A 9,633-nucleotide genomic window follows, 5' to 3' on the forward strand; every position below is an offset into this window, starting at 1 on the left:
CGAAGTAGGTTGATGAAGAGATGGCGAAGCTCCCAGTCCAGCCGAGGTGACGAAGTAGGTTGGTAAGGTAACGTTGCAGCTGCCGTGCCAGCCAAGGGTTGAAGAGGTTCGGCGTGGCAGACATCGGTTTGAAGAAGCTACGGCTCGGCAATGCCGACGCTGGTCATAACATGTGACGTGGTCAATGCCGCATTGAAGAAGTGACCGAGCGGCGATGTCGGCGCGCCTGACCCGTGCAATCCGTGAGGCGATGGTGTTGGTGATGATTTAGCCTTCGCGATGCCGAACTCTTATTCGGCTCGCCGAGCTCCGAAAAGGAGAAAAAATTGTGAGCATGTGTTCGGAAACAAAACATAATACCCTAGAAAGAGATTCTTCCAAAAAGGTTGTCCAATATCTCGTTCATGAAGAATGATGAACTTAGGTCAGATTTGTATTCGCCCAGAAAACAGACCCGAAAAGTGATGCACTAATCGGAAGGTTCCTGGAATTTGAACAGTCCGATCGAGCTGAAATTTTGAGAGATGGTAGATATGGGAATTACGCAGAATATGAATGGTTGGATCTTCCAAATAACCTCCGAGCTAGGATCTAGAGACCACGCCCTAAACTCGTATAGATTCCCGTCCAAACTTGACAGGCCTCCGGTATATCATAGATCGCCGGAGATTCCTCCCTCGGAAGGCGACCAAACTTTACAGGGTTGTTGTATACTCAATTCCGCACAATTCCACCAAAGGGTTCGTTAAATCGACTCCTGAGGAGACGGTGGCGGTGACAAAAAATCTCCTGTATAGAAAAAATTGTGCGATCGCACGTGGGCAATGTTGACGATGAGCCCCCAGGCTCCATGGACAACTTTTTCATGGTCTGGGTTGAGATTTGAGTTGATGATGATGAAAGTATCCGTCTGATCTTGATGATCTGACGTGGAGTGCGGTCCTCGGTCTAGTCGAGGTGACCAGTCAAGATGGCAACAAAGATGCCGACATTGACCATAAAGCTCGGCCCCGATGCGTAGATCGCGCCGGAGACGATCCGAATTTTCATCGCACCGTGGTGACTGCCAGCAGGCTCTCAATGAAAAGCACCAATGTCGGTACTATATCCGGCATATCTTGTAGTAGGGGTCCTAAACTAGGCATTTTGGAGCGATGGTAACATGGATACGGGATTTTACCCAGGTTCGGGCCCTCTTCATGGAGGTAAAACTGTATGTCATGTTTTTATTGTATTCATATTGGGTGTAGTACAGAGTACATGTATCTACCACGAGATTGTTCTAATGAATATAAGATGTTCTATTGACTAGCCTGGCCTTTGTTTATATAACACAGCGGAGGCCTAGGGTTTAGAGGAGTCATTGTCTTGGGCGCAAGTCTTGTGAAATCCTCCTTGTATGTGGCATGGGCTGCCCGAAGTGGCCCATGAGTGAACCGCCATGGGGGGCCATGGCCCGATACACCTGTTCGGGAGACGACGTGTTGAGTACCCCCTAGTCCAGGACACCGTCAGTGGCGAGAGGTTTGTTGGGGACGCGAGGGTCCCAGATCCGCCCCGCCGCCACCTTCCTGGGGTCTGGCACGGCTTCGCCGGCTGGCCCTCCGGCGGCGGTGATGCGGGGTAGGTCGGTGGCGGGGTTTTAAGCTGCGGCGGCTAGCGTTCTCGTGTCGCCAGAGGACGACGACGCCGAGGGGTGGGGGAGGGGAGCTGGCCAAAGAGTTAATCAAGAGTTCTAGTTGTTGTTACAACACGAAGAACAAAAAATAACAACGCGATACTAACGTACTCCCACCGATTTCACGAATAAAACATATATGATATGTCGCCAAAATTATAAGGTTAGAAACTACATTTGAGAATGAATCTAATGACATTTTTATACAACATAATCAATGTTTTCCTAGTCAAAATGAACACCTAAAACCTCATGCCCGAATTATGAACCCCTCCAGAAGGAGTATATACACTAAGGAAATACCATTCCGATTATGCCATGTTGACCCTGCCGAACGTGGGAATTAAATGGGTCTAAATTTTAAACAATTACTAAAAAAATATATTCTAGAAATAACAAATATAGTGGAGTTTTCAGCAAAAAGAATAAATATAGTGGGGACTTTTAATTATACAAATCCTTTTGATGGGAAACAATCAAATTGAGCCTTATAAAATGGAAAAATTAAAATTTTGAGATAAACTCTATAAACTAGAAAGGAGGGAGTACTAATTTGACCACAGCAAGAGTACGCCTACAGTCTTCCTGCCTATATATACACTGCACACACTGCCCGGGCAGCTGGGCGTTAAGAACATCTTACGAATTATGTGCGATAAAACCAGAGCATCATGAGCATCGTAGTGAGCAAATCCTCGCCGGTGGTTGTCACCGGCCCATCGGAGCCGGGGATGGCAACCGGTGGCATCATCAACCTCTCCTCTTTCGACAAGTGTTTCGCTCCTGTTCCTGTCGGGCTGCTTCTCATTTTCGACCAGCCAATCAACGAGCCCGTTGAGACAATCAAGAAGGCCCTGTCGCAGGCACTGGTGCTCTACCAACCTATGGCTGGCCGCCTAGTCACCGGACCCGACGGCGAGCCGATCCACATCTTGTGCACGGGCGAGGGAGTCTTGTTCGTGGGTGCTTCGGCTAGCTGTGCGCTTGACCAATTCACGACGTCGCCGCTCCTCGCCGGAGACCTCGCCCCCCGCTACCCTGCCGAGTACTGCCGCGCCTATGACGCCATGCTGCTGATGCAGGTGACCGAGTTCGCCTGCGGCGGGTTCGTCGTGGGCGTGACGTGGAACCACGTCCTGGCCGACGCCGCGGGGATGGCGCAGTTTCTGCAGGCTGTCGGTGAGCTCGCCCGAGGGATGGCAGCGCCGTCCGTCCTTCCGGTCAGGTCCGAAGCCGACCCCACCTTCCCGCGCCTCCCGCCGCCCTTCGTCACCGCGATGAGGTCTCGGATGCGCGTCGGAATGGAGGAAATGGCGAGCATCGACGTCACCATCTCATGGAGCTTGATCAGCTGCATCAAAGCCGAGTGCGGCGACGACTGCACGGTGTTCGACGCCGTCGCGGCTGTGCTCTGGCAGTGCCGCACCCGCGCGGTCATCTCCAACCCCGACACGCCCGCGCCCCTCCTCTTCTCGAGCAACATGCGCGGGCTCGTACGTGCAAAGCGCGGCTACTACGGAAACTTCGTCATGGGGCAGCCGGTCCAGGCGCAGAGCGGCATGGTGGCCAACAGCGACATCAAGAACCTGGTGAAGCTCATCAGGCTCGCCAAGGAGAAGATACCGGACATACTCACCAACGGCGGTGGTGGGGATCAACAACAGCAGGTGGCCCCCCCGAAGTACAACAAGCTTGTTGTGACGAGCTTGAGGAACCTTGGGCTCAGCGCGGTGGACTTTGGGCGTGGGGGGGGCGGTGCGGGTGATGCCGGCACCGGCACCAGCGGAGCGGACGGCCATGAACATCTGCATCTTGTGCCCGCCATGCAAGGCCAAGGACGGCGTCAATGTCGTGTCCCGCTGCGTCAAGCCGGAGCACGCCGATGCCTTCCTACGGGAGTTGGCCGCCATACAGATGCACATGAACTTGCACCAGCTTGCACGTTTCTAGTGCATGCACATCTACCCGTACCACCATGAAGAATAAATGCCGTCAACAACGAGTTCACCACACATATATAGTCAATGTATAAAAATCCAATATATACCGAATAAAATTACACTTTAAATTTTTCCACCTGTATCATATGTTTCTTTTTAAGTTATATGTAAGTTTTAATGAGATTTAAATAAACACTTGTATCCTTGTTCTGACATCAAATATATCAATCATTCTTATATCCCTCCGTCTGGAAATACTTATCATTAAAATGGACAAAAAAATGTATCTAGAACTAAAATACGCCTAGATACATCTTTTTTCTATCCATTTTTATGACAAGTATTTCCGGCAGGAGGGAGTATTTACAAAAAATTAGGGCAGCGCGCATAGAGGATCAGATTGGGATACACACAGTACACTGATTTACCCAGGTTCACACCCTCATGGTGAGGTAAAACTCTACATTCTGCATGTCGTGTTGTATTGATGTGGCCTCGTATGAGGGATACATATGGTGGATCTGTTTGAGAGAGGTTGCGGAGATTGGATCTCAGTTGATCGCCGACTTGGAGCCCCTACCTCCCCTTATATAGCTGGGTGAGGGCTAGGGCTACATGGCCCAAGTCGGTTCATATGGCTTGACGACCAAGTTTTCTACTAGAGTAAATGTATTTTGGTACAAGTAATGGTATATCCTTCTAGAGGAGGCCCACTAGTGGGGCGAGCGGTCTGGGCTACACCTGACCTCCGAGGCAGGCATGGCGACCATGTTCCCCAAAGGTCGGGTACCCCTGGTATATTGCACCATCATCGGCCTCACCCATACTCTGATTGAGAGTTGGGCTCGACTGGAGTTTATTCGAGGTCTGATCTAACATGGTCTCGGGATCTTTGTTGGTCGAGCTAGATGCATGATCCATTCATCGTTGTGCTCGGTTCCTGGCTCAAGGCCAGATCCGAGGTACGATTCACGCCGTGATCCTGATCTAAAGTTAAATCCTGGATCCGGATGGAGGCATTGGCGATAACATGTACCTAGGATAGGGTCCTAGGCCTGATCTACATCTTTATATTTACCTAATAATAAAGAACGAAGGCTTTCATAGTTCTTCATACGTCTATTAGGTTTTCTTCTTGTGTGATTTGGTTTTCCGTGCGTTTGGGCTGTCGATTGCGTTCTTAGTTGGGCTGGGCCTTCCTTTCTCTAAAAAAATAAGCACCATGGGTAGACACATCTCCTTCCTCTTTTATCGATCTCCTCCTTCCTCACGAGGACGTCCACCACAACATCTCGATCCACAGCCACCGTAGACCTGATCTTCTTCATCTTCTTTATCCAGCCCAATCTCCTTCCTCCTTTGGCCGGATGTATATCTGAGACCAATTCCTAAGGACGCAAAAGCTATAAAGGAAAAAGCAATACCTAGACGTTGGCGTCGGCAATGTCTCCCCAAACTTACGTCTTGTCAGTACATGGCGGTGCCTGCAAACAACATGCTCCTCTGTCCGTGATATGGCAGTTCCCGTTCGGTCTAGGTCCCTGCTGGATGCCTGGATCTACATAGTGGTGAATAACTGAATATTGAATCAGGTTGCGCATATGTGTTGTGCCTTTTGCGTTACTGCTGTTAATTTGTGTCAGTGTGCGAAATCAAAGAGACGGAGATGCATATGCATGTGTTTGGCTTGTGCGTACGTGATGCAGCATGCATGCGCCCCGCCGGCCGGGTGTGGCTCCAGGATGAGGAGCTGCCGCAACTCTGCAAACTCTTCCTCCACTTCGACCTCCACCTTGCGGCACGGCAACTTGCTCGAAATAGCCACGCTTCTTCGCTCACTCGGCCTCTGCTCCATCGCGAGGGATGCGATCAGCACGTCGATGGGTAATGGCACAGTTGAGTTCAACTAGCTCGGCTCCTCTCAATGAAAAAAATCTGACTCATAATATATGTAAAATTAAACTTTCTGAGAGAAGAAATTAAATTACGGGTGCTGATTGGAGCTGCTTCGGTGTTCTGATGAAGTAACAAGATGTGCTTAAGATTCCCTAAAAAGCCAAGAATTGCTTAAGAAAGCGCCTACTTGGATAAGGTAGTATGGAATAGGTCGTGAATGTGGCTTTCTCCAATTAAATAATCGCACCATGAGATGGATTAATTATAAGTGGCTACATAATTCTTTGTTTGCCAAGAAAGAAACTTATGTTTCCTCCGTTTACGTTTCTGTTGGTAGCATCAGTATTGGTTGAAGAATTGTTTCTTCTTAACAATCAACACACAGTAATGATACAAGATTTGTTGAATGACTGAGCGGCATACATAATTGATATAGTTGCTTCCTGTTTGATTGAACACCATGCTGATTGCACCTTCACACAATCTGGAATATTGTTTGAACAACCTGACTTGGAGGAGTTAACTTTGCAGTGCAGGTAATTGTTGTAGAAGGAGACAACTTACTTATGGTTTCAAGGTAGTCAATATCTTCGTTAGTTAGAACCATATGTCAACACAATGATCCCTGGTGAAGACGAAGACGCGCAGCAACTCCCCTCGACTCCAGGTCGCCCTATATTTGGGTGTTGTGTGCTCTGACATTTTTCTCAAATATGCACGAGTGTGCATATCATATACTCCCTCCATTCCAAAATAAGTGACTTAAGACTTGAGTCATTTATTTTGGGACGGAGGAAGTATTAAAGAAGAAAGTCGAAGAATGCCTCCATCATATCTTTTTTCTCACATTTGTGCGTTTTATACTCACTCTGTGATGAATTTAGTGAGGTAATGTTCGTAATGGTATAGTTCCAACACTAGATGTAGAAGAATGTTCACGCAACTTTTTTTGAAGTTTGTATGAGAATTAGAATTGTATTCACGTGATACTTCGTCCATCTTGATATGCTAAATTGGACTGCCTTTTTTATTTTCTTTCTTCTAGATTAATTTGAGTATGCATGTACATAAAGTTTTTTTATAGCTCGTCCTACACTATACCCCTTATCTCTGCCGTTGGTCACAATATGGAGATGTGTGCTAGTGCTAGCATCAACAGTAGTATCTCTATAGCCACAGAGCGTTTAGTCTTAAAAGGCAGGCCGGCTGAACAGTAGCAAGATTCCCTCCTAGGTCTTGCGTGCAACCAGCGCTGTCCCGGTCGTGTCACTGCCTGGTCTCCGTTGATGTTCGGTCCAGAGGTCCACCCTCCTCTGTTCCACCCGCCTCCCTCCCTCTCTGCAGATATTTCCATGCAGCACAAACTCACTCTGTGTCTCTCTCACGACATTTGCATGCAAGACACACTCTCTCCTATTTATTTTACTCCATCTGCATGCACTGTAGCACACTGTCTCTCCTGACATGCAAGACACACACTCTCTCTCCTTTTTCTTTACTCGACGATCACTAAAAGCACGCACATGTGACACTGTTGTGTTGAGGAACCTAGCAAGAAGCGAGTCAAAACAACTACGAGAAAATGACCTATAAAGAGTACATGTAGTCGAGCTTTAACTTTTGCCGTCCATACCTATTAGTGTGAGAGTACCTTTTGTGATTATTTTTAGTGAGGGAGAGCTCGTGATGTTGTGAATGCGTGCGAGAGTCCAAAAGAGAGAAATCATGTAGAGAGAGGTGCATGCATATGACAAAGAGCAAGGAGAGAGAGCTTGTGAGAGATTATGTTGTGCAAGCTTGTCCAAGAATTGTGCGTGTCAGAAAGAGTGGAGAGAGAGAGGGCCCTCTGTGCATGCATGTGAGAAAGGATGGAGAGAGAGAGAGGGCCATGTGGGCATGCATGTGACAAAAGCCTGCAGCGGGTCTAGTCTGACGAAAACATGACATCTCAACAGAGTATTAAGCGTTGAGAGCCCTGTAGCAGCTGCTGTTTTCTAAATCTTGGCACATATCCATATGCGCCTGGGTCCAGCTTGGACGGTTACGATATAGGGTGCCGCGTAGCCTGTTCTAAAAAAAACCGTGCTCATGCATGTATTACTCATTAGATCCCATGAAGAGTATTGTTGTTGAACTCCGGCTTGGCAAATGACGTCGAGGTCGACCACATCCTTCTGGAAGTCAACACATACAAAGGCGCATGCAACATTGCATCGCGCAGTACACACATTCTAAATCTGACAAATTTCTTTAACCAGCATGCATTTTTCCAAGAGTTCATGGTGAAATCCGGGACAGGCAGGAGGTAAATTGCATCCTACCATAAGCACTTGTGGTGGCAGAAACATAATTATCATTACAAGTATAGAGCATTTTACTGCATTTACATATAATTTAGTTCAATACTCCGTGACTTTCATGTCCTCAAGTGTGAGGATGGTGCACGTACCTAAGTGCAGATAAGACAAGGGTGGAGGGACTCGCAAGTGCGATGTGCTAGAGCGTGATGACCAAACTCATCATCTTGAGATTGATTGTGTTTGTCGTAAATGGGTGGAAAACATTGCCACAATCGACGACGGTGGTGAAAAGGACAAAGCGACAAAACAGATGAATTGCTAGGGACTTACGACTGTTTTTCCCGTTGCAACGCACGGGCCCTACCAAAGGACACTACACCAGAGGCCAAGACCTACAAAGATAGAAAGAAGATACCGACTGGAATCATCGCAGAGTGCAACTCACTCGACAGAAGATCCACTCGGATACCCCACTTCCACTCGGCCGTCATTATTCACTCGGAGTACAAGAATTCACTCGAAGGACAAAAGACCTAGAGCCACCCCTGGATGACAACGGTCGGACATTCACTTTGTTACCTTAAAGATCATTAAACATGGGCGTTACTAGTAACGCTCGTAACTTTATTCTCTCATTGAGCCCTTGCGTAACTGAGGACTGCGAGGGGTCGGCGCACTCTATATAAGCCACCCCTCCGCTCTGGCACAAGGGTCCGCGCCCCCTGTAAGTCAACACTCCAATCAACAAAGCCTCCGCGGCACCGAGATGTAGGATTGTTACCTGCTCCGAGAGGGGCCTGAATTCGTAAATCCGAGTGTACAACCTCGTTGTAGCTAGACTCTGCCCTCTCCTACGTACCCCCCATCTCTACTGTCAGATTTGTTCCCACGACAGGCACCGTCATGGTCTTCGTCCTAGTCTAACACGAGCCCGAAAACACAAGCTCTCCGCGGGAATCCGCAGCGTACTCCTTGGAGCAATGTTCTTGATTTGGCTGTGGTGGCCAGTCAAATCAGCGTAAAGCGTTACGCTGCTGAAGGGTGAGAGCTATCTGGGGAAGAAGGTGTTGGGGAACGCAGTATTTCAAAAAAATTACCTACGATCACGCAAGATCTATCTAGGAGATGCATAGCAATGAGAGGGGGTGTCTACGTACCCTCGTAGACCGAAAGCGCAAGCGTTAAGTAACACGGTTGATGTAGTCGAACATCTTCGCGATCCAATCGATCAAGTATCGAACGCACGGTACCTCCGCGATCTGCACACGTTCATCTCGGTGACGTCCCTCGAACTCTAGATCCAGCTGAGGCCGAGGGAGAGTTTCATCAGCACGACGGCGTGTTGATGGTGATGATGAAGTTACCAACGCAGGGCTTCGCCTAAGCACTATGACAATATGACTGAGGTGGAAAACTGTGGAGGGGGCCACCGCACACGGCTAAGAGATCAACTTGTGTGTCTATGGGGTGCCCCCCTCCCCCGTATATAAAGGAGTGGAGGAGGGGAGGGTAGGCTGAGGGAGTCCTGGACTAAGGGGTCCTCGGGCGTTCGACCTATTGGATGTGGGCTGGACTGATGGGCCGTGAAGATACAAAGGCCGAAGACTCTACCCGTGTCCGTATGGGACTCTCCTTGGCGTGAAGGCAAGCTTGGCGACCAAATGTGAAGATTCCCTTCTCTGTAACCGACCTTATGTAACCCTAGATCCCTCCTGTGTCTATATAAACCGGAGGGCTAGGTCTGTAGATATATCCTAGTAATCATAGTCAGACAGGCTAGAGTTTTAGGGTTTAGCCATTACGATCTCATGGTAGATCA

The 9,633-nt window shown here is 48.5% G+C and overlaps 1 pseudogene; it reads left to right on the forward strand.

Moving 5' to 3' along the window:
• The first annotated feature begins 2,307 nt into the window (after positions 1–2,307).
• On the forward strand, positions 2,308–3,794 carry LOC123184162 (acyl transferase 15-like; annotated as a pseudogene).
• The last annotated feature ends 5,839 nt before the right edge of the window (positions 3,795–9,633 follow it).

This window comes from Triticum aestivum, chromosome 2A (genome assembly GCF_018294505.1).
Source record: "Triticum aestivum cultivar Chinese Spring chromosome 2A, IWGSC CS RefSeq v2.1, whole genome shotgun sequence".
In the NCBI taxonomy this organism is placed as follows: Eukaryota; Viridiplantae; Streptophyta; class Magnoliopsida; order Poales; family Poaceae; genus Triticum; species Triticum aestivum.